Below are 6,085 nucleotides of genomic sequence, written 5' to 3' on the forward strand. Positions count from 1 at the left end.
GCAAACAGACAACCAGCGACTGTGTTAAAATGCAGAGCATGGATAGTGGCCACGAGCCTGGGGAGAAAACCCACGGGAAGGGGCCTGTGGGGGCAAGGTGGGTTCCTATTTTATTTTTTTTGTTTTTTTTTTTTATTTTTTGAGACAGAGTCTCGCTCTGTCACCCAGGCTGGAGTGCAGCAGCGTGATCTCAGATCTCAGCTCACTGCAACCTCTGCCTCCCGGGTTCAAGCAATTCTCCTGCCTCAGCCTCCTGAGTACCTGGGATTACAGGCACCCACCACCACGCCCAGCTAATTTTTGTATTTTTTAGTGCGGACAGGGTTTCACCATGTTGGCCAGGCTGGTCTCGAACTCCTGACCTCGTGATCTGCCCGCCTTGGCCTCCCAAAGTGCTGGGATTATAGATGTGAGCCACCGCACCTGGCCTATTTTTGTTTTTTTGAGACTGAGTCTCCCTCTATTGCTCAGGCTGGAGTGCAGTGGCGCAATCTTGGTTCACTGCAACCTCTGCCTCCCAGGTTCAGGCGATTCTTCTGCCTCAGCCTCCCAAGTAGCTGGGATTGCAGGCACCTGCCACCACGCCCAGGTAATTTTTTTTTTTTTTTTTTTTGAGACAGACTCTTGCTCTGTTGCCCAGGCTGGAGTGCAGTGGTACGATCTCGGCTCACTGCAAGCTCCACCTCCCGGGTTCACGCCATTCTCCTGCCTCATCCTCTCGAGTAGCTGGGACTACAGGCGCCCGCCACCACGCCCAGCTAATTTTTTGTATTTTTAGTACACACGGGGTTTCACCGTGTTAGCCAGGATGGTCTCAGTCTCCTGACCTCGTGATCCACCTGCCTCGGCCTCCCAAAGTGCTGGGATTACAGGCATGAGCCACCATGCCCGGCTAATTTTTGTATTTTTACTAAAGATGGGGTTTCACCATGTTGGCCAGGCTGGTCTTGAACTCCCGCCCGGCCAGGTTGCTATGTTACGGAAGGTGGTGAGAATGGAAGATGGAGTGCAAAGCCGCAAGTTCTGGACACATGGGGTGTGAAGGATGGGGTGCTGGGGAGCCATGGGAGGTTGTGGAGCAGGGACACACTGGCATTTTATACAAACATCAATGATGAGCAGCTGAGAAACCAAGGGCAGGTGCCCGGCAGGTGAGGCTAAAGGGCCTGGTCAGGCCAAGGGCTGGGGGATGGGGAGGACAGAAGGGAGGGGGTAGCGATTCCAGAGGAAGGAAGTTGGAGAGGGGCAGGGTGTGGGCGTGGAGGTGCAAGGGCGATGTCCAGGCGCATTCTGGACTGTGAGGTGGGACTGTTTCAGAGGCGGAGGCCTGAGAGGTGGAGTGGGCTCCAGGAAAGCTCCAGAGACCCGTGCCCCCCAAGTCCAAGGAGCCAGGGGGCTCAGGCAGGGGAGCGCCCTGGACACAGAAAGGAGAGGGTACTCCAGGGGCAGTGGGAAGGGGAGATGAGGGGAGGCTTGATTTAGTGACACGGAGGACATGGTGGAGGTGACTGCAGTGGAGTGAGGGGAGACCCAGGCCTGCGGATGGGCGAAGGGGCGGGTGCAAAGTGAAGTAGAGAGAGATCCCTCCAGAATGTTGGCATGTTGGCTTTGAAGGGAGAGAGACACACAAAGAGAGACAGAGAAAGGCGTGACACACACACATATGAGAAACCGGGTGCCCAGGCCCCAGAGGAGTCCGGGTCAGAACCCAGGGGGCAGGTGGCTTCGACTCTGGATCCGGGTGTAGCTCCCCAATCCCAGGGGCCAAGTTCAGGTGGGCAAGGTGCGGAGGGACACAGGGGTTCAAGCCTGGGCCAGAGGGGCGGCTGCAGCTTCTGAGGCTCCAGGTGCCTCCCCCGGCCTCAGCTGCCCATTGGCAAGGTGGGCCCACCACGCTCTGTGTCCAGGGCAGAGCCAGGCCTGTTGTCCATCGAGGCACAGGGCTGCGGGGTGGGGAGAGAGAATTGCCCTGATTGCTTCATCACTTTAGAGCGCTAACGAGCTGCTTCAGATCTCAGACCCCAATTAACTAATTGGCCAGTGTGGGTTAAGAGGCCGCAGGAAGGATCGTGGCGTGAGGCGCCGGTGGCGGGGGGGCTTTGGGCGACTTAGCCGGACAGGCAAAAGCTGCAGACGCTGTGTCAGCTTAGAGGGCCGGATTAGGAGTGTGGGCCGGGCGGGCAGGGCCAAGGGGACAGGTGGCCCCCCGCAGCGGATTAGGCAGGGGCCAGGCCCCTCCAGCTTCTACCTTTCAATTATCCCCCAGAAAGAACCACTAACCTGCCTCCGGTGCTGGTGTGGAAACTGAGCCCCGAGGGTGTGCAGGGCTTTAAGGGGGCCGCATAGGAGGTCAGCATGACCTTGGGACATTTCCGTGTCTCAGCTTGGCCAGGATGGGAGGGTGGCCCGGGAGTCCTGGAGTGGAGGCCGTGCCCAGCCTGGCCAGAGACTCCTCTCTGTGTATCCTCAAGGCTGGCTCCATGGGAGACTCAACTGAGAGCAGGTGTTGGACCGTCCCAGCAATAATGGGGCACCAGCTATATGCCTGCCTTCTAGGTGCCCCTCCCTTCACTGCTGTGGGCCTCGGGGCCCTCCTGCCCCTCTAGGAAAAGGTGCCCGTTGACTGGAGGAGGCTGCTAAGGCCCAGAGAGGGAAAAAGCTTTCCCAGTAGGGGCCACCTCGCCCCTGTTTGCCCGGGACTTTCCCGGTTTTAGCTCTAAAGTCGCATACCCTGGAACAGCCCTCACCCCTGAGCAAACCAGGGCTGTCACCCCAGGGCCAGCGTCACACAGCTGGGGGGCGAGTCAGGATTGAACCTGCATGTGCAAAGTGGATCCAGACCCACTGTGCCAGAGTGGGCAGGAGGGCCAGTGTTTCCCTGCCATTCTGTCCCCCAGAGTCACAGGGTCAGCCTGCTAGGTCCCTGGACATTTGGACTGCCTCTGTCCAAGGACAGTGTCATCTGAGAGCTGTCACTGCAGCAGCTGCAGTGATACTCAGTACCCAGAGGGCCAGCACAGTAGCCTTGAGACAGAGGCCGGGGCGCCCGTGCCGCACAGCTCCCAGGCCAGCTTCTCAGACAACTTGTGGAAGGTGCCCGGCAGGTGGGCTCTGCCTCCCAGCTGCTGCTCTGAGGACGTACACGGGGCCTGGACAGCCCTTGGGGGGCTCCATGTGGTACCCCTTCTCCATGGCCTCTGACACCTCCTTCAGCCTGGCTTTGTTAAGTGAAGAGGAGGGGTGGACGGATGTGTGAATGGATGGTGGGTGGGCAGGTGGATGGAGGGATGGATGAATGGGTGGGTGGATCAATGGAACAGTGGATGGAGAGATGGATGAATAGTGGATGGGTGGGTAGATGAATGGATGGGTAGATGGATGGACATGGGAATGGGTGGGAGATGGATGCGTGGGGAGATGGATAAGTGGATGGATGCATGCATGGATGGGTGAATGGGTGGGGACAGGAGGATGGGTGGGTGGATGGATGGAAGGATGGATGGGTGTGTGGATGGATGATGGGTAGATAAATGGGTGGACAGATATGTGAGTGGATGGTAGGTGTATGGGTGAATGGATGGGTGGACAGGTGGATGGATGCATGGGTGGATGGATGGATGGATGGTGGATATGTGGGTGGATGGATGATTGGTAGATGAGTGGATGGTGAGTGGATGGATGGATGGGTGGATGGATGCATGGGTGGATGGATGAGTGGATAGTAGGTGGATGGATGGATGGATGGGTGAGTGGACAGGTAGATGTGTGGGTCGATGGACACGGGTGGATGGATGAATAGGTGGGTGGATGGTAGATGTGTGGGTGGATGGATGATTGGTGGATGAGTAGATGGTGAGTGGATGGATGGATGGGTAGATGGATGGATGAATAGGTAGATGGGTGGATGGATGAATGGATAGTAGGTAGATGGATGGGTGGACGGGTGAGTGAACAGGTAGATGTATGGGTGGATGGACACATGGGTGGATGGATGAATAGGTGGGTGGATTGCGGATGATTGGGTGGATGGATGAGTGGATGCTGGGTGGATGGATGGATGGATGCGTGGATGGGTGGATGGTAGATGTATGATTGGTCGGCGGATGGGTAGGTGGATGGGTGGATACATGGGTGGATGAATAGGCGGGTGCACAGGTGGATGGGTGGGTGTATGGATGGATGGATGGATGGGGGGACGGACAAGTGGATGGGTGGGTGGATGGATGCATGGATGGATGATTGGTGGGTGGATGGATGGATGGGTGAATGGATGAGCGGATGGGTAGATGTGTAGGTGGATGGATGGATGGGTGTATGGTTGGGTAGATGGGTGGGTGGATGGATGGGTGAGTGGGTGGATGGACACATGGATGAATGAATAGGGTGGGTGCATGGGTGGATGGTGGGTGGGTGGATGGATGGATGAGTGGATAGTGGATGGATGGATGAGTGGATGATGGGTGGATGGATGAGTGGATGGTGGGTGGATGGATGGATGGATGCGTGGATGGGTGGATGGTAGATGTATGATTGGTCGGCGGATGGGTAGGTGGATGGGTGGATACATGGGTGGATGGATAAATAGGTGGGTGCGCAGGTGGATGGGTGGGTGTATGGATGGATGGATGGATGGGTGGACGGACAAGTGGATGGGTGGGTGGATGGATGCATGGATGGATGATAGGTATGTGGGTGGACGGATGATTGGTGGGTGGATGGATGGATGGGTGAATGGATGAGCGGATGGGTAGATGTGTAGGTGGATGGATGGATGGGTGTATGGTTGGGTAGATGGGTGGGTGGATGGATGGGTGAGTGGGTGGATGGACACATGGATGAATGAATAGGGTGGGTGCATGGGTGGATGGTGGGTGGATGGATGAATGAGTGGATGGTGGGTGGGTGGATGGATGGATGAGTGGATGATGGGTGGATGGATGAGTGGATGGTGGGTGGATAGATGATGTGTGGGTGGATGGATAGGTGGGTGGATGGATGGATGGGTGACTGGGTGGGTGGATGGATGGATGAGTGGATGGTGGGTAGATGGATGGATGTGTGATTGGGTGGATGGATGAATGAGTAGATGGTGGGTGGGTGGATGGATGATGTGTGGGTGGATGGATAGGTGGATAGGTGGGTGGATGGATGGATGAGTGGATGGTGGGTGGGTGGATGGTGGGTGGGTGGATGGATGGGTGGATGGTGGGTGGGTGGGTAGATGGATGAGTGGATGGTGGGTGGGTGGGTGGATGGATGGATGAGTAGATGGTGGGTGGGTGGGTGGATGGATGGATGAGTGCATGGTGGGTGGTGGGTGGATGCATGAGTGGATGGTGATTGAGTGGATGGATGGATGAGTGGATGGTGATTGGATGGATGGATGAGTAGATACTGGGTGGATGGGTGGGTGATGGGTGAGATTTTCATGACTGGTTCAGACCATGATGAAAGAAGCAGAAGTGAGGGACATGCAGAAGTGGGAGAGGCTGGAGCGGGAAGAGAGGGGAACGAAACCTGGGCTGTGGACCCAGACAGGCCCAGATTCAAATCCAGGCTCTACCATATCTTCTTGTGGCAACCCAGCGTGAGCGACCTGCCCTCTCTGGGCTTCAGTGTCCGTGTCTGTGAAATCGGTGTAATCTTGGCACTCACCTCCAGCGGCATTTTGGGGATTTGACCTGAAAGTGCTCAACATGGTGGCTGCCCATGAATGGGGGAGGCAGGAGGAGGAGGGTGGCCTCCCCAGGCCATCCCTAAACAGGGCAGCTGCCATACACACAGACCTTCCTGGGGCTCCCATCATGGGGGCTCCCATAGGGATGTAGAGGGCTGGGGCCTGAGAGAGGGATGTGGTGGGAGGGGAGACTTGGACCTTGAGGGCTGCTGGCAGCCTCCCGAGATCCCATGGGTTGGGACGGGGTCCCCACCACTGAATACAGCATCCCCTGGGGGACTGCAGTGGGGAACCCACGGGTAATGGCAAGTGGGTCTCCTGCCCAGAATTCCCCGGGGAACGATGTCCCCACAGTGGCCAGCGGGCAGGTTCCAGCTGGGTGGATCCTCCATGGGTAAAGATGCGGAG

The sequence above is a fragment of the Macaca nemestrina genome, chromosome 20 (assembly GCF_043159975.1).
Source record: "Macaca nemestrina isolate mMacNem1 chromosome 20, mMacNem.hap1, whole genome shotgun sequence".
NCBI classification, from domain to species: domain Eukaryota; kingdom Metazoa; phylum Chordata; class Mammalia; order Primates; family Cercopithecidae; genus Macaca; species Macaca nemestrina.